Source organism: Protopterus annectens, chromosome 1.part1, assembly GCF_019279795.1.
Source record: "Protopterus annectens isolate FY-2018-M chromosome 1.part1, PAN1.0, whole genome shotgun sequence".
NCBI classification, from domain to species: domain Eukaryota; kingdom Metazoa; phylum Chordata; order Ceratodontiformes; family Protopteridae; genus Protopterus; species Protopterus annectens.
In genome coordinates, this window is record NC_056726.1 from 613,641,070 (window position 1) to 613,662,470 (window position 21,401).

Here is a 21,401-nt window from a genome sequence, read left to right on the forward strand (position 1 = left end):
CGTAACTGTAGACTACCGTCTGTACAGCACATGTTAGTGAGGACTTCTGACATGTAGTTATGGCATACATATTGTTGTCAAACATCTATCTGTCAATACATTCATCCTACTACATAGCTACTTGCCAATCTGATAACTGTCAGTCCCTGTACAGATGTGCAGATGGTAGGTATCCAGCTGGGATATATACAGGCAACCTAAGCATGATTGACATTGACATGTCTTTCCAGCTGTGTAAGAACTGGCACATATAGGAGATAACACCCTGTATGCACCACATGCCATGGGTATGTCGACTTCACTACCACAGTCAACGCAACATGCTTGGGTACAGGTCTCCATCACAGACACTAACCATGTGTTGTAATGTATGTTGAATACATGTCAACTTGATCACCTCAGTGGCCATGTTCAGGAGCCACCTGGAGGATTGGCTGATGCATGTCACTCTCACTCTCACCCTGATGGGCACTTCAGTAGTGTCTGTCGATACAGTGCTTGCTGCCACATGGCAGGTGGCAGGATACCACTGTACACACAACCCTTACACAATCCATCTCTCCTTGGACAATAGCTAGGTACACAGTTACGATCACCTGCAGTGATGCACCCCAGTACTGGCACATGTAGGTGTGCATGACGGAGTATAGGAGTGTCTGTGTGTTAGCACACCTGTACTTGGGAATTCCATGAGGGCCTTCACAACCACCGCAACACCCATTGCCATAGTCAGTTGTGGCTGCTGCTGTATGGGACATTACACGTACCCTGTTAAGCTCCTCTCCATACTGGCTACACGAGCCTTGCAGTACCAGTTCAGCAGTGTTGTACAAATGGGTTGGTAGGCATGGGATACCCATTACGTTCTGGCAAATGTGTGTATTTTTGCATGTCCATATATCTGTAGGGTACCGCATTCCGAGGCCACATACTTCTATTACAATACCCATTGCCACACAGTAGTACTGATAGTGTTGTTGCTGTCCATAGGTGAGGCATGACAATGCAACACCCTACTATGCATGTGGCATGTGCATTAGATGCATATCCCTGTAGTATCACTGTTGGGATATACAATGGGTTGTATCGCAGTCATGGCCAATGTGTGATGGTGGGTATGTCAGTGTCATCATGGGTTTCAGGGAGTAAAACATCCACTTGGGGATGTGGGTGCTGTGTGTCATTACACCAAGGTACACCCGGTATATGTCTCATGTACCATGTTATGGTTACCACTGTCACTGTCAATCATACAGGTAAATGATACCACAATCCAGGCCGGTTATGCGTGTGCTGTGTGCAGCCTACCTGTAACACATTGGACACATGGTCAAGTTAGTTAGCAGTGATAGGCTCAGGTCTCTCGGAAATGTATCTGCCTATTATGTGTCTGTTAATGTGTATATGAAGGTATGTCACACTATGTACCATCCATATACACCCATTACATCACCCATTAACATACTGTACATGTCTGGGGATGTTCATGTAACCTGAAACACAACTCACCATAAACACTATGTGGTGTGTGCAATGAAAGCTACACACTTCAGTATCACTACATACCTAGGTAGGGGTCTCGTCCCAGTGCTGCCATCTAAGAGTGTTCGTCTATGTGGATGGGTCTACATCAGGATGCAGATTATACATGTCCCAGTGGGTCACCTGCCCATGTGACACAGGCAATAACTGTTATATAAACCTGTGACATGTTCAACTGTACCCCAGATATGTCACAGCCATGATGACACCACAGTGCCATACCCCATTGTAAAATACGACTGCAGACCATCCTCATGCTGAAACATGTACACCTACAACACAAATGGATAACATTATAGATACCACAATCAACCAGTGTTACTAACAGCTATAATGCATCATTGTTGGATGGCTACACTATCTGACATATATGTATTACACTTTACTCCTTAGAACATGTTACACTGCTGTACTGTGGTACACTGTAGTACAGTCACCATGTGCATCAGAACCATATTTGCCTGTCCCTGCATCAATCGTATTGATGACAGGGATGTGGCACAGGTACCATCATATGCACAGGGTGTGTTGTTGGTTTGCCAGAGGCCGAGGATGGGCCATACATTTGACACCATGTGTGTGGATGAGGGGCATAATGAGGTGAACTGGGCATTGTGATGTAGTGTGTGTAGGTATGGGGTTGCCCTAGGTGTGTTTGTATAGTGTGTGGGTATGTATGCACACAGTACTGCCATGTGACTACCCTACACAGGTGTTTATGGACAGCTGAAGATGAACTTTTTTTTTTAAATAAAGGTCTAACATTTGTGCCTAGTAAGGCCTGTGTATATAATGAGATAATGATGGATTTGATGATTTACTGTCATAATGTGGCTTTGAAGCAGATGTTTGGTGGGAGTAACTTGAATAATTTAGGTTTGAAACAACTGAGTTGTTTTGTTCCATCGTTTTCTCCAGCCATGAATCTTTTTATTAATGGCTGTGAGCAGGATTTACTGAAGTACTTCCAGGAGGGAGAATATAGTAAATACCATAATTTAACACATACACAGAGAAGAGCTTTGCATGATCTTGGTAATAATGTTGATTTAACGATTAAGATGGCTGATAAGGGGGGAGCTGTAGTGGTGCTTGACACCACTTGGTACAACAACAGATTGGCAGATTTATTATCTGACAATAGCACTTACATTTTGATCAACCCAAAATTCAAAAAAAAAAAAAAAGAAGCGTGGTTGTATCCACGCGAAAGCGCTCATCATCCCACCTGTCTAAAATAAAAAAGTTTTGTATCCTTTCTACATGACCTAGTGGATTATTTGGAGTTCTTGAAATATTACGTTTTCACTTGATACATCGTGGAGAGACCATTTTCTTGTTTAATACTATTTTGATCAACCCCCTGGGAGTGAAACAGGTTATAGACAGGGTACATAACCGTTTACGGCTTTTATTAAATAACATGCAGATAGATGATGATTTATTTCAGTTTCTGTGGATAGATAAACCTGTCACACCAATTTTTAAGGCTTTGCCCAAAATACATAAATCTATATTAGACCCACCTCTCAGACCTATTGTGTCTGGCAGAGGTTGGGTCATTAAAAATATTTCTGTCTGGTTGGAAACTGTTCTCAGACCTTATATTATAAGGTTGGATAATGTTTTATTAGATTCTGGCATAGATTTTTAATGGTGACGTTAGATGTACATAGCCTGTTCACTGTCATTAGTAATGACTATGGTACACATGCCATTGGTGAACTTCTGCTAGATTTGGATGTAACTCCAGTAAGGATAGAACTTATCAAGAATATGCTGACACTGGTTTTGGACAACAATGTCTTTACGGGTGTGCAGCAGGCATATAGGCAAGCACAGGGGATAGCCATGGGCACCCCCTGTGCCAATACTTATGCTAATCTTGTTCTTTCCTACTGGGAGAGGAATACTATTTTAAAGAATGAGACATGGATGCATTACATAAAAATGTATGTGCATTTTGTAGATTATATTTTTATTTTGTGGTGTGGGGATAGTAGTCTTTTAGAAACCTTTGTGACTTACCTACATTCCATGACCACTTTTTTGAGATTCACAGTTAATAGTTAATACACTGAAATAGATTTTTTGGATGTGAGAGTTTTGCAGACAGAGGAGGGATTTTCGTCATGTTTGTATAGGAAGGACTGCTGGAAAAACACTTTGCTGTCCTTTGACAGCATGCATCCCCGCTATACTTTCCCCAATATCATACAGGGACAGATTAGTAGAATTTCAAGGATCAGTAAGGAGGATACACATTTTGAGGAAGAAATGATTAAACTGAAGGACTGTTTTCGAGTAAGGGGTTATGATGGGGATTTAGTTGATAAGGTAGTGGACAGCAGTAAAGGTTTTAGGAAAAATAGGTATAAACCATGGTTGAAAGGGGTAAGAGATCAACAAAATTGCATAGTACGAGATAGGACCACACAGTGGGATTTAAGGTTAATGCTGACTTATGGGAGCAACATTAAAGATGTTTGTGATGTTATCCACAAAAACTGGAATATTTTAACCAGTGACATCAATCTAAGGGATATATATATATATATATATATATATTTTTTTTTTTTTAAAAGATTTTTTGGCGCCAAAATGCCTTTATAAGGGTTAATCAATTAGCAATCAATGGTTCTGATGAAGTCTGGTTACAGTCAGATGAAAGCGCTAAACCTGATCATTGCTGGAGTTGTGTGTTTATGGTTTTAATAAACTGGTTTCTACAATTTGCTGGATCGTGGAATTTTTTCTTCCCCCTTTTTTTGGGAATTGTGGAATATCGGTTGGTTGTCGTACTGCCCTGCTTGAGCAGTGGACTTGGTTCTGGGTCATTTGTCATTTGAAGTGTTCAGTGGTTTGTTTTATTGAGTTACCTTGATGGCTGGTACCGGGTCCCCCCTGCTTCATTGAGCAGGGAAGACTACACTACTTTACGTGCAGAGGTAACGTCACTTCAAAGTGACGTCAGTAAACTGCTGGAGCTCGTGGGGAGGCTGTCGGAAGCTGTCCAACATGGGGCTCCAATGGATCTAGGACTTCGTCCAGTGCCGCTTGAGTCATTACCTCTACAGTCTTTAGCATCTGGTAATGCAGGGAATGACGAGGACATACCGAATGGGCAAATAGTCGCCAAATCAATGGGAACACCTAATGTGGACTTAAATGTGGATACAAGGGAAGTGGATATCAATCTCTCGCAAGCGGGCGAGTTTACATTTGATTTCAGTTTTTTTCATAATAACGAAGAGACACATCGGTTGGGGGCTAGATCTAAGCAAAAGGAATTGGTAAAGACTTATTCTGCCACAGTCACTCAGGGTGGCGAGCGTAAAAAAGGTACTGTTCAAAGAGACATTGTTTCTAGCCCTTGGACTAAGTTTAAATCTCATCACAACCAATGGCGCTCCCTTGGGGATGTGAATAAAAGTAACTTTTTAAATATGAATGATGTTTTAAGTAATTTTTTGAGTGATGACTTGGATTTTTCCTCTGATGGTGAACAAAGAAATATACGTAGTAGAAAGTTGTCTAGTGGTAATTTTGAGCCTATCAAAGAAATCATTTTTTCAATGGGTAAAAAATTGTTTAGTTTAAAAAGTATAAAAACTGACAACGCATATTTGGAGAAATGTTTAAAGTTGGAAATTGTGCCCAAAGGGTTGCGATTTTTTAAATTACCATTAGGTATATCTTATACTGACAAAGTTATTCAGGAATTCAATCACATGTTTGACGATTTTGGATTTACTTATATTAAAACACTTATGAAATTTAATGATGAGAAAATTATTATGTTATTGAATGAAGTAGAATTATTGAATGAGGAAATTGTGCATGCCAGTAATTTTGAAATGTGGCAGGATCTGTATTACAAACAGTTTCAGGTTGCTAATAACAAAGCAGCAGGTGTATACAATAGGAAGCTCAATAAGTTAGAAAGGGACTTAGAGCTCTATAAGACGCAAAGAGCCTATGTTTGGCCTCACACCAAAATAGTGAAGGATAGTAAGCGTGAGATTGATTACAATATAGGTAGGGGTAGGGTTAATAGGAATGACAGATTTGACGACAATACAAATTTTCAGGGAGGGAGATTTTACCCTGCGCCCAAACAATACAGGAAGAGATAGTAGAGACTAAGGAGAGGGCTATTAGTAAGTTGGTTTCAACTTCTTCTTTTGATTTGAATTCAGTTAATGTTATTTTTGATGTTATTAATGCAAAAGATATTTTCAGTATCAATAATGTGAACACAAGAGGTGTTCCGGCTCCATCTGTTCTTACTTTTGCTGGATTTAAGGTTTATAATTTTTCTGAGCTGTATATTTCACATGAATTTTTTACCCTTTTTAGTAAGGGAATGAAGTTCATTCCTACAGCCAAATTCAATTTAGTAGATGCGGTTAAAGAAGTTAAAATGTACTGCCGCAGAGTGAATCTGGCTTTACAATTTAGGGATAACCAGGAAAGCTCCAACAATTGTCAGCACAACTGTAACAGGTTATGTAGGAAGAGTGCATACATACCCGTATCTCACCCCCAAGTGGCCCTTTATGAAAAAATGCTATGTAAGGACATTTATAGACTGTATAAAAATATACATACAAATTCTTGTTTAATTCCACCTTTTGAAGACAACTTGACAAAAGGAGAGAGGAGTTGCTTGGAAGAGATTGTGACTAATAAAAACATTAGGATTATGAAACCAGATAAGGGAGGGGGTTTGGTCATTTTTGACACAGTAAATTACAACAGAGTTATTCATGATATTTTGTTTAAATCTGGGAACTATGAAGAGGTTTCTTTGAACCAAATTAACATTGGTTATCGCAGGATTGATTTGGCAATCGAAGAATACTTATTGGATAACCGTATTACTAATGAAGTTTACAACTTCTTAAGAACAGAATTTCCAAGGATGGCCAATATTTTTGGGATCCCCAAAATACATAAATCCTTGGAAACCCCCCCTTTAGACCGATCATTTCAGGCTCTTATTCCAAAACCTATAATATAGGGGTCACAATCGACCAATGGACCAAACATGTGTACAGTAGTGTCCCTTATTTAATTAAAGATTCATGGGAATTTTTAAGCAGACTAAATCCTGATGTATGGGTAGAAGAACTTACTTTTTTGACTATCGATGTTCAAGATTTGTTTTCTTGTATTCCCAGTTCTACCGGAATATAATTTTTTGTTAACAGTCTCAAAAAATATTCCGGGCTTAGTTGGGATCAGATTTGTTTAATTTTGGACATGATGGGGTTAGTACTTGAACATAATTACATCCAATTTCAAGGCGAACATTTCAGGCAGACCAGAGGGGTAGCAATGGGGGCTTCTTGTGCCCCCATTTTTGCCAATTTGGTTATGCTTGAGTGGGAGAACCAGTATGTTTTTCACAGTGAATTTTCTGAAAACATCTCATTGTATTCTTGATATCTGGATGATTTGTTTATCATTCGGAAGGGGCCAACCGAGGACGTATATAGATTTGTCACTTATCTAAGCAATAGTACTGATTTCCTTAAATTTACGTTCAAGTTTGAGAAAACTGGTATTTCCTATTTGGATACCTTCATTAGTAACACCTCCGAAGGTTTTGTTTCTAAAATTTTTAGGAAATCTACTTTTTCAAACGATTACATCGAATACAGTAGCTGCCACCCACATCACATCTTTAGGAATGTGTTCAAAGGGCAATGTATTCGTGCAGCAAGAATGTCCTCTACTAAGGACATTATGGAGAACGAAATTGATGGCATTTATCAAGTGTTTATGACTAGAGGTTATCCAAAAGTGATGTTAGATAAAGTGGCAGGGTATGTTAAAAGTTGTTGGGGCAGTAGATATACACCTATATTAGGGAAGAATTTTTTGAACAACAAAAAGCTGAGTGGAGGAATTAACAGGACAGTTTGTATTATTATGTTCAATCCATACACAAATTTAGTAAAGGAGATTTTGAACAGACATTGGGAGTTAATAAATACTTCGGAAAATATTAGTTCATTTTTAGGCAGTCAACCTTTTAGTGTTTGTGAAACTTCATTTAATTTAAAAAAGATGTTAGAGAGTAGTTTGAAAATCAAACCTATACAGAACAAGAGTGGAACTAATAAATGTGGTACTTGCAGTCAATGCAAGCACATTAATGAGAACAAGACTATCAAATTACACAATTTTTTGAATACTGTGTGTTATTGTATAAAAGGAATTGTAACACCCAAAGAGTTGTTTATCTTGCCACTTGTGTACTCTGTCCTGCCTATTATATAGGCAAGACAGAAAGGAAATTGAAAACACGTATATACGAACATTTATATAGGATCAAGAAGAAAGACAGTAAAAATGCATTGAGTAAACACGTGTTGGAAAAAGGTGAAGATCATGTATTTAAATTTTCTATAGTTGATCAAGTGGATATTTCAGCTTATGGTGGTAATTGGAAGATATTCCTGGCATACAAGGAAAGTGAATGGCAGATTTTTTGTGATGCCACCTCCTTTCCTGGTCTTAATGACAGTATCAGTATAAAGCCTTTTCTGTTATTAGACCGTGGATGATTTTTAGGTGGGATTTGTCTCACGTAATTTTTTGGAGGGATCCATTTACCTATTTTTATATTTATTTTTATTTTTATATTTACATACTTTTATACTTATTCATCCTTTTTTCATATTTATATACTCACATACATCTTTAAAGGGTTGTATTATTTGATTTCATTTTATTGTTTTTCTTGGCATTTATAAAATCATGTGCACATTGAACCAACTTGTTAAAAGATATGATTTCAAACAGTCAACTCTTAATTATGAGGTTTATATTATATTATATTATATTATATATTTTTAAAAGATTTTTTGGCGCCAAAATGCCTTTATAAGGGTTAATCAATTAGCAATCAATGGTTCTGATGAAGTCTAGGTACAGTCAGATGAAAGTGCTAAACCTGATCATTGCTGGAGTTGTGTGTTTATGGTTTTAATAAACTGGTTTCTACAATTTGCTGGATCGTGGAATTTTTTCTTCCCCCTTTTTTTGGGAATTGTGGAATATTGGTTGGTTACCGTACTGCCCTGCTCGAGCAGTGGACTTGGTTCTGGGTCATTTGTCATTTGAGATATGCTACTCAATCAGCCTATCATGTGACAACTGTAATATATAGATACACTCCCTGGTGTTGACTAATAATTCCCCAATGCATCTATAGTGCTGCATATGTGGGTTGTCAGTCACCTCACTGCTGAATGTGATATTAAGGGTATACCTGGTGTCTACCTTCCCTCTCAATGCCTGTTCCATGGTACAGATCTTATTATACTATCAGCTGTCCTGTGATTACATACATGACAAGTATTCTTGGTGTATCATGTGGCAGTCCATGTCCATGCACTGCATAATTCTAAAGGGAGGCACTGCCTTATAAACAACCCCACAATCACACATGTGCATACATGGCTACCCACACAAACACACACACATGCACACATGCATCCTACATGCATCATCCTCTTTCCACTTCACCAGAGTGACCTTACAGACAAACTAACTACCCACCAGGATGCACACACACCCATACAGGTGAGGTTGCACAATGATAGTACACACAGTCCTCCTATTACCCATCTGTTAACATGTATAAGATATGGTACACAACAGCATGCAGGACAACTATAGTCAATTCATGCTAGCAACAGTATACATGTGTGTGATGCATGTTCTGTGTCAATAGGTGATGCCTCTTTCCCTGGGTACCACTGCACCTATGTAAACAGTATTACTGTGCACCTGCTATGCACCCTGCCATGTACTGTGCACCACACCTCACAGGTGTACAACCCATTCCTAAATGTGTAGTACTGTGTCAGTTATGTCAGCTTTAATGCTCACAGCCCCTATGTTTTTCAGCAACACATACCTGGGATGATATGTGGACAGATGTCATTTGTGAATGCCTGATGTCTGATTTACAGCTCTCAACATCAGCGGACCATGAATGACCAACCCAATACTATTGCACTGACAACCACCAGAGCATATCATGGCTATGGGGGGTGCACACACCCTTACAGATATGATGCACCCTTCCTTGATCTGCCATGGGACCACGTCACCACATATATTAACAGTACATGAGCCCAATATGTGATATATGTCATGTACTTACACATGCAGTGTCTACGGAATGTGTTAGATGTGCAGATGCTGACCGTGATGCATACACTCCATGTGGGCATATGTGTGCACACCCTTATCATGACAGTTTGTTGCACCTATTGTTAAGTGTACTACAGCAGGCACAACTCCTGGCAGGGGTATACTAGCATGGCCCATCTGCATTTTCCAGTGTATGTTCAGTCTGCTCTACACATATCTCCCTAATCTGCATGATTACAAGGTCTACTCATGTGCATATCCCTTGGTGTTCACACACTGCTATCACTATTGCTGTGGGGGGGGTAGGGTTACATTTGCCACAGTTCCTGAACCTGACTGTGTGCAGATACAGCCATTCTTAGCATCCTTAGGATCCCTGCTGCAGTGCACTGGTGTATCATGCTGACACTCCCCCCCACCTTCAGCCTGCTTGCAGATGCTTGACAAGTAAGGCCTACACATGTGTGTCAGTTTGCAGTGTCCCATACAGTGAACACCACATGTTACAGCCTATTCCCAGCTGATAATGTGGATCACAGTAATACATTATGCCATAGTGTAACTCTGCAACAGTTGCCATTATCCTACAGGTATATACACTGGTGTTGCACTGTATATGGGTGTTGTTCCAAACATGTCCCTTCTGTAGGCCATGTCTCCCACCATTATGTTACTCCCTGTGGACACATTCCAATGACAGGATGTTAGTTATCTTGCAGGTGTCTGACATACCCTTCCAATACCCCATCATGGTTACCATTGTGATGCCATGCATTTAACAGCAACAATACATGCACATGTACAGCATGCATTCTGGGTAGGTGTGTTAGATGTGTGCATGGAATATACCATAACAATTGCATGCCCAGTGTATTGGCAAGCATCTATATAAACCATACTCACCAGCTACAGGCTGCTGCCTTGGTGGTATACAGGAGGGACCTACATACGAGGGTGAGTGATGCAAAGTCAGTGGCCACATCTGTGGCATTGCTAAAGGGTGGGTGCAACATTACAGTACATCAACAGTACATGTCCACAATACTACCACATATGCACATATGTGTATCACTACTATGCAGCAACAAACTATATCTATGACATGTCAGATATGCATGATCTACTTGTACAGATGTGGATGTATATGCAACAGTGGTCTACTGATGTGCCTTGTGACCTTACCTGCATGCTCCTTGGCCAGTGTGTGAGTAGCACCCACCTCCACAAAGGTGTCCAGCAGTTGGTGGCTATGTGGACAGGCAGGTGCCACGAGGCTGGCTAGGAGCTCCTCCACATGTGTCAGTGGGGATGGATGGCATTGCCCCCCCCGTTGTGAGGTGATTCCCCCCAGACTGCAGCAGCACACTGACGGGCATTGTGAAGCAGGTCAAAACAATGATGCCGGACCTGCTCATAACTGTGGTTGTGCAGTCAGACATCATTGGTGCTGTAGACTATGTCGTTCCACAGGGCATTCTGTTCCTGCTGATCATGGGCGGCCTGGCCAAACAAGACAGGGTAGTGCTGTATTAGGTGGTTTACCACAATGTTGTTCTCGGCAGCTGAGTAGGCTGGAAGACTTCCATGTGACATCTTGCCTGAAAGACATAAAGATGGACACATGTGTGAGCAAGTCATGCAGTAAGGTTACCACAGTTCATAATACAAATCACTGCCATCCTCCCACCATATCAGCGACAACAAACTGTACACACAACTCAGTAGGTATGGCTACAGCTTATCTACCAGTGGGGCAGATATTGTATTGTACCACAGTTTGTGCAATGTGTATGTAGCCATGTTCCCTGTGTGGACACCATCATTGCTGGTCTGTTACAGACTATTCACCTGCATGCCATTGCCAGGGCCACTATGGTTCCATATATGCCTGTGGTATGCTTGCTATGTGGTTGCTGCACATCTGACATTCTGTGTTATTGGGGATATCTATGCATTCTGTTGGACATGTTCCGGGATTGTGTAGTCTATTACTACACACATATGTTCTATAACAGTGACACAATAGCATGTATGTGTACTATTGGCCAGCAGAACCACCTCTCCAAACTCATCTGCCCATGTTACCAGGCCAGATCACATGTGTGACTCAACCTGGGGCCTCCTCATGTACAGGTCTGGCAATACCTTCAGGTGGAACCAACTCAGGGGATGTTGTCCCTCCTGGGGGAACACACAGACATGATCTTGTCCCTCGAGGTCAGGTCCAGGGTCTGTCCATAATGGGCTCCACAAACACATGTGGGATGTGCTACATCACTTTGAGGAACCTAGTACACATTCACAATGCCCACATGCTCCTCCTGCTCAGCCTCCAGGCCAGGCACCTTCGGGATGCGGACTGCTCTTGTGAGCAGCAGTGGGTGGGAGGCTTGATCCCATTGTGTCCATGTTGGGGCCCATGGGGCTTCCACATCACAGACCACACACACACCATCCAGGGTGTTTAACCACCACATGTGTCACATACCACTCCTGTAGGCTGTCCTCTATATCTACCAACCATGACCACCTCCACAACCATACCTGCCATACTTTCCCATATACCCATTCCATACTTCACAGACAAGGGCAATGTGATCCCAACAAGCGGTTTGCATGTGACATACCCATCCATGTTGCACACACTGACAGCTGTAGATATCTGTGTGTATTGCTATGTGTGCTGTTCCCTCACACATAGCATGCAGCACTGTGGTGGTAATATAGGGGACATGTATTTTCATACATATATGTTTGTGTGTGTGTTTGTATATATGTAGACATGTGCATATGGGTATATATATATATATATATATATATATATATATATATATATATATATATATATGTAGATATATACGATGCATATATGTGTTTATATTTATGTCTACACATGGGTATCTGTATATGTGTGGATATATATATATATATATATATATATATATATATATATATATATATATATATAAATAAACATATGCATACCTATATATGGGGTACATTCAGACATCAGGTCCACAATCTCACAACACCTTCATGCACAGCTGCACTGTTCTGCCTTGCTACAACACAGACAGGTGCCACATATGGACACAGCCTGACATTAGGGGGTATATGTAAGGCCAGATTGCAGGTAACCCTATTACACACTTATGGCATTCCTGCATGCTACAATGCAGGTTAACTTGAGTATCCTGCAAGAGGTGGGCTGTGGAACCCATGTGTCCATCATTATAGCATTACTTCCACCACCAGCTATTGGTCAAAGTAATATACATGCTTCCCATTACACAACACACACTATGATGGCTTACATCTTATGAGTCAGTGCTGCTCTGCACAGTTGATGGGTGTGGCCCACTACCCACAGGGACAGACTCTACTGTCCTTAGCAGTTGTTCAGCTGAACATCATTACAACAACAACACCTGATGGCTCATATAAATCATTCCACATCATATTTCCCATTATTATGGACCAAGTACTACAGTCCTTTACATGCATATATACTTCACATACCTGTTGTGGGAATGATGTCTCTTCTGGATATTTTGCTGGATGTTTTTTTTTTTGTGTGTGTGTTTGTTTTGCCTTTCAAGCATTCACTTTCTCTCTATCTCGGTCTCTCTCCAGTAAATGGATTGATCTGCTTTTGAGTAGATTGCAGCATGGCTTTTGTAGGTGATGCACATGATCAAGTGATGGCCTCTGCACTAATCAATGTCCTCCACTTGCTACCTGCATGCAGCATGCTGTGTAGTACTTCCAATTACAACTGCCATGGCAACGAACTACTATAAATCCCTACATCATGTGGGCGTGGTCCCTTTACCTTTCCTGTATGGTGGACATCCTTCCTGTGTGTGGGCAGCAGTGTTACAGACAGCAGGTAGCAATACCTCCTACAGGAGAACCTGCACACTCAGGCCAGCTACATATTTGTAGGAGGTTCCAGAACCACAGACAGAGTGTGAGTAGTGTTGTTGTATGCATTGTATAGCACCGGTGTTACAGGGTTTGTGTGTACATACTAGTTTAACTTGGAATGCAATCTGTCTGCATAGCTCTCAACTGTGAGCCTATCCACTTGATGGCCAGAGGTGTGCTTGTTATGTTTTGTCTGTCCACCACACAGGTCTTGTGTCAGATATATCACAGGCAGTGTGTGTGTGTGTGCGTGTGTGTGTGTGTGTGTGTGTGTGTGTGTGTGTGTGTGTGTGTGTGTGTGTGTGTGTGTGTGTGTGTGTGTGTGTGTGTGTGTGTGTGTGTGTGTGTGTTGTGTGCTATCAATACATGACTCCATCCATTTCTGTTTCTAACTTCATATTCCTGACTAAGGGTATGTTGCAGACTATCCTATAACACCAGCGACTTGCTTAATGTATGACAACAGTATTTCACATATGGTCCTGTGTTTCAGCCTCTGTCCTTCCTCCTACATACCAGGCTTTGTACATATGACATGCTGTCAGGGGTTGTTATGTAGTGGGCTGTGAGCATGTCATGCTGCCATTCCTGCCATCAGTCCACTGCTGTTGTGGCCCCCACACATATTATAGGGTTAGATCCATATATGTGTGGGCTTCATCTACACAATACATGTGTGCTCTTATGCACTACAGAGGTCAGTGTATGTAACAGTGATATATGGCCCTGTATTATTCAGTCTATGAGGGGAGTGCACCATAACTAAGGCTGTTACAACATCTGGGGGTATCAGGGGTAAGCTGCCTTAAGGTATCTGGATGTAAATTACCATACAATTCATCTTGGGTAAATGCAGACCTACAGCTTCCTGCCATACAGACTGTTCTGTTTGTCAGTGTTTGTCAGTGTGATTGTGATGTGGTGGTGCCCAGTGCCACAGCCAGCTGAGGTGGGACAGGTGGGTCCGCTGGGACTGGCCTTCCCAAACGTGCTATGGTGTTTATGGTTTATCAACATATGTGGGGTTAGTAATAGTCAACACATTCCAGCATTAGGTATAACAACATGCATAGATATTCCCATTAACCCAGACACCAGATATGGAACAGTTGCATAGCAAATGGAACATATGCATATATGGGACCACAGTGGTAATAACAACAGCATGCAGGTACATTGATGGCACTATGCCACCACTGTTGGAGTATTTCAACATAGCACATGCATAGAAACATATTTAAATAATTATCAAATAATAGGACATATGTCCCAGCATTACAGTGGAGACATCATGTACCAGTTGAGGTGGGTATTTAGTGTACTGTTGGAGATATGGTGGGGGGGAAGAGAAAGATGTCAATTAACAACTAGTATATTCCTGTAGTTTGCATTACTTTCCTAGTCATTGCTGTTATCTGAACCTTTAAAGTATTACTACACTACCCTACTGCCTTAGTTTGTACAGTGATATGGCTGTCAACAATTATATACGTGGACTGGTTTTACCTGCAGTATACACCTCTTACATGGTATACCTGTGGAGGAATTGTTTGTTAACACTATCTAACTGTTTTTATACATACTCCCAGATTCCAGGTTGATGTTATGCACATACCTGCCCATCTCTTTTGCCACAGACTCTGGCCATGTCTTGACCACATGCAGGTGAACAGAGACATATGTAGACTACTGCCCTCTTCAACCTTTAGTGACTTACAACACTCTTATACAGGATTTCCTAGACAGTTATATCATGTAGCATAGTGTGGGTGACAGTGGTCAGTGATACCTTATTATTCAGAGCAACTACAACACTCACAATGCCATACAACACCAGAGTAAACAGTACCAGTACAGGGTATCAAGCTTTTATTTCTCGGCAAAGTGTTCATATCTGATGTACCTGTGGGAGCAATGTTTGTTAGCACTACCTGAATGTTGCCACACAAAGTACCAGATTTCACATTAGAATTATGCACATATATCTCACTCTGTTACTGTACACACTCTGGTCACAGCTTGACAACATTGGGTTGTAGATGAGAAATACATGGGTTATTACTCTCATAACATTTTGGGAGTTGCTAGTGTGACAGGTTTGTTCTTATAGATGTGTGTCAATCAGTTATATTTCCTGTTTGCTGCCTAAACGTCTGGGATCATCCCACTGATTTCCCAGGGGGACAGGGTGACAGGCAGCAGATATGGGCCGAGATACTGGACATTCTGGACTTATCTGTACAGTTGTGGGGTATGATTCTGTATGCAACCTACTTCCACTCCCAGGATTCAGACCATGGCTGTGTCTGCTGAAACTAAAACACTGTCCATCACAGTTGTGTGTGCTATATAGATATTGCTGTATATCTCTTATCTGATTTCTATCTTATAATTCTCCTGTGGTTTTACATTCTGACCTTGTATTACAACACTCTTATACAGAATTTCCTAGACAGTTATATTATGTAGCACAGTGTGGGCAACAGTGATGAGTAATACCATATTATTCAGAGCAACTGCAACACTCACAATGCCATACAATACCAGAGTAAACAGTACCAGTACAGGGTAGCATTCTTTTATTTCTGGGCACAGTGTTCATATCTGATGGACCTGTGGGAGCAATGTTTGTTAGCACTACCTGAATGTTGCCACACAAAGTACCAGATTCCACATTACTTTTATGCACATACATCTCACTCTGTTACTGTACACACTCTGGTCACAGCTTGACAACATGGGGGTGTAGATGGGACATACTTGGCTTATTACTCTCATAACAGCTTGGGGAGTTGCTAGAGTGACAGGTTTGTTCTTATAGATGTGTGACAATCAGTTGTATTTCTTGTTTGCTGCCTGTACGTCTGGGATCATTCCACTGATTTCCCAGGGGGCAGAGTGACAGGCAGCAGATATGAGCCAATTTACTGGACATTCTGGACATATCTGTACAGTTGTGGGGTATGATTCTGTATGCAGACTACTACCACTCCCAAGATTTGAACCATGGCTGTGTGTGCCAAAAATACAACTGCTCACATCTCAGTTGAGTGTGCTATTCTGATTTTGTTGTCTGTCTTTTCACTGTTTTCTGTCTATGTCTCTCTCTCAGTTGTACTAAATGACCTTTGGGGATGACACCAGTCATATACAGACATCCCTACACATTTTATTTATATTGCACAGTGTGGGTAACAGTACTTAATACAGCAGTACTATTAAGTGATTGCAAATCTACATTACCATATGATATCAGAGTAAACACATGCAGTCCAGCAGTTAGACCTTTATTGTCAGGCTATTATGCTTTTATTTACTTACAACCTATATGAGACTCTTCCTGCCATATTCTCTGGTGTATGCAGTACTTGCCTTAAACAATACAGGTTTTATACTGGCAATTAACTTACTAATACTTTTAGATTTATTTCCTATGACAGTACATTCAAGAGTATTACTAACCTGTCTCGCATCACAACCTCTCCAAGTGACATCCATGGGCCTCCTGGTTTGCAGCCTGCTCACTTACCACTGTGAGGGACATAAGAGGAATATTTAGCCATACCTATCCATAATATACATGAGTTGGCAATTATTAAACAGCTAGTGGAGTGATACTTATGCACAGCTGGGACCTCCCCTGCCATCCTAGCCTCTCTGATCCAAGAGATCCTCCTTCTGCTACTTCAGGTTGGCATAGTGATGCCTGACCTGCTCATCAGTTCAGGGTATGCCAGTGGCACTGGTGAGGTCACGGGTGAGATGGTCCCAGGCTTCCACTTTATATTGGGAACCCTGGTACTGGCCCTGCAGCAGTCTCTGCTCATGGTCTTTGACAAGGAGTCCTGCCATGATTCTGGACTCCTGGATGCCCCAGCACTGCACCCGAAAGCACACTCCCTCTCCCAATCCTGACATGGTGCCTGCAAAAAGAAGCTGCAACCATTTATGAGATGCATTCCTACCCATTAGGTTTAAGTAAGGCCGATTTCCCACATTTTGCCATGATTGGATGGTTTTGAAAAGGCTAAGCTATGGGCAAACCTGCTTAGTTGGCATTGTTTAAAGGGATATACCACTGGGAAAATTGAGTTAGCTGGCCTACACATTCCTTACACCTACTAAGCTGGCCTGCGCAATGCTTAGCATTGCTTAATATTTACTTTGCATTATATTTGCTTTTTGGCATTGATGTATTATTCATTACATGTTATATATATGTCTGGTATCCATGATTCATGTGTATGTACATTATATAGGGTCCTTATGTTTAATAGGGGAGTTCAATACTCTATTACACTTACACCTCACATCTGGGCTTACTTCAGTACTCCAGTTCACATATTTTTGTTATGTAGTAGGTTATAGAACATATGACTGTATACTGATTCCTTTCACATGTTCAGTTTGATTTTACTATAGTGAGGATTTGTTTGGTGATACCTCAGCCTTTCAGTATTTCGGGACTCTGTTGCAGGTGTTCCTACTGCTTCCCATCATCGCGAACAGGGTTCTCAGGAACCTCTGGCTTCTACCTTCCAGGACTGGGTTAATTGCAAACCTATTTTTCAGTTTATCGAGGACAATGTGAACAACTCTGACGAAATATCTTCTTTTTCTGAAAATATGCGGTCACTTGAAAATGCCTTATACAGGTACAAGACTTTAGAACTTGACAATTTATATTTAAATGAATGTCTTTACAAGCACATTGTCCCTAAAGGTTTACGTGTACATAAGTACCCGAACAATGTTCTTAGTGGCAGTGATTTTCATTTAGAACTGCTTAGGGTCTTTGATGAATGTGGTTTTGGTATAGTGAAAGCCATTATTAAGAAAAATGACTTAGAAATCAAGGCTTTACAAAATTATATATTTAAGTTTAATGAAAAAATTACTTCTGACTTGATGTTCACCATAGAAGAAGAAAAAAAAATACTATGATTTAAGGAAACTAATTGATAAACAATGTAACACTGTACTCAATCGCAAATACAGGAAACTAAATAGGCATCTTAAGGAATATCAGGAGGGTAGGCAGTATCCCAACCCACCTCTGTATAGGGGTGTTTTTTCTTTGCATCAGCATGCCCCTAGGGACATTCCCTTTGTTAATACACTCCAGTCCCCTGTTCCAGATCACCCTCCTTGTTCACCATCTTATCATTCTGCTGATGAGGCTAATGATTTTTTACCCAGGAGATCCGAACGCCTCCGCAATCAATCTTACAATCAACCAGTGAACCATCCACATCCAGGACCCCAACCCCCTGGACAGGGGGGAGGGGTGCAAACCAGGGGGTGGGGGAGAAACAAGAAAAAGAACTGGTAAATTCTGGTCCCTTTGATATAACTTGTATTGGTGATTATCACATGTATACATTGTAAGGGTATCACATATACAATTACAGTGATGTTGTTATTTCTGATACTTGGTTTTCTTTGTTCACCAAGGGTTTTAAATTTGTTCCCAGTAGAGGTAGCAATTTAGTGAACACCATACTAGATGTGAAATTATTTACACGTAAACTTAACCTACAGAATTTATTTTGTTCTACTACCATGGGTCCTGTCTTATCACTCAAGAAATCTAGTACGTACAACCCTCCCTTGCACCCACAAATCAAAAATTTGGAAAACAGAATTGAGCACAAGATACGTAGTAATTTGGTTAAGGTTAAACATGTCCCCAACCTTAGTCAGGAAGAAACCACTCTTTTAACCGAATTAAGTAACAATTCTTCGGTTAGAGTCATGGAACCTGACAAGGGTGGTGGTACAGTTATTATGGATCAAATGTTATATGAAGCTAAAATGTATAACTTGTTACAGGATACCACTAAATATACCAATGCTTCTTTAAACGAGGTTCATATCTTGTATAAAAAAAATGATCTGGCTATCAAAGACCTTTTAGATCAAGATATTATAGAAATTGACCTCTTTTCATATCTGGATAACCCCATTCCCAAGGTACCCACCATCTCTGGGGTGCCTAAGATACATAAAAATGTACAGGATCCCCCACTTAGACCAATTGTGGCGGCCCAGGGGTCTAAAACTCACAACATTTCAAAATTCCTAGATTGGAAATTGAAACAGTTATGGGGGAAACAGGAACATTTGTTAAAAGATTCCTGGGAATTTTTACGCAGTATCACCAATGATTTACATAGGACCAATCTATTGTTTGTTACTATCAATGTGGTAGATTTGTTTTCTGTGATCCCACATGAGATTGGTCTGTTATGGATGGAAGAGGCACTCTGGGAATGTAAGGGAGTTACAAACAACGATGTACACTTGATTCTTGAACTATTAGAGCTAGTTTTGGGTAACAATTATATATATTTTTGTGGCGAATATTTTCAGCAGATATCTGGTGTTTCTATGGGAGCAAATTGTGCTCCCACTTATGCTGACATAATTTTGTCAGTATGGGAGAAAAAGTTTGTTTTCCATAGTGAATATTCCAAGTACTGGATTCATTACACTAGGTTTCTGGATGATATTTGTATTTTTTGGACAGGACCCAGGCATTGTATAGACGAGTTTGTACTTTACTTACACTCCACAACTACATTTCTAAAATTTACATATAATATTTCAGTAGATCAGGTTAATTATTTGGATGTTACACTTTCTAAAGAAGCCAGTGGTTTTAGTTCATGCATTTATAGGAAGCCCTCCTTTTCCAATAGTTACTTACACTATAATAGTTCACATCCTAAATTTCAAAAAAGGTCCATACTTAAGGGACAATTCGTCAGAGTCTCACGTATGACATCAGACGATCTTCAATTTCAGGTTGAAGGTGACAAGTTGAGTTCCCTTTTTTTAGATAGGGGATACCCCATTACTTTGATTAATGTAGTTCGGGAAGAGGTTAGATTAGCTAGAGGTTCTAGATTTTGCCCTATTTTAGGGAAGAGCTGTACGAACAATCAAATTGCCCTCAGTGATAGACATTCCACCCCATTTGGTTTAGACCAAGTGTTTGTTATTGAACACAGTGAGGATGTGGGGCATATTAGGAAAATTATTCAAAATGAATTAAATTCTTTTCAGGACTTCACAGATTTAACTAATCTTAAAGATATAACATGCAAATTTGTTTATAAGAGGGGTTTCAATATCAAGAAAGTCTTGGAACAAAATATTAGTTATCCATCCTCTAGCCATTCGAGGAAAGGTACATTTCGTTGTGGGCATTGTTCCCAGTGTAAATATTTATTTATTTATTTATTTATTTTACATTTGTTAACCGGGCTAGTCTGGCTGGATACATGTCCATTTTCAGCAGAGGCCCGAGGAGAAAAGCTCCACTAATAGACTACTACTACTTTACTAAGTAGATCAATCTTTTAACAGATAAATTGGGCACAAGAAAATACAGTTGAGTAAAGGATATCTGAAGTGTAGGTATGTGAAAATTAATCGAAAAAGTTAGTAGTTAGTAGTAGTAAAAAAAAAAAATGCAAGTTAGAAGAGAGAAAGAAAAAAACTTAAGTAAAAAGCAAGGGATAAGAGGAAAAAAGAAAAGTGTGGGGTAGTATGTTTTAGATAGGGTAATGTTATAAATCAGGAACACGTCTATTTGGAGAGTAGGAACAGGAGGATTTTGTCTCACAGCTATTATAATTGCAATTCATTTGGAGTGGTCTACCTGGCTGTATGCCAGTGCTGCCAAGCGTTTTACGTTGGCAAGACTGAAAGGCAGCTTAGGAGACATATATACGAACATTGTTATGATATACAGA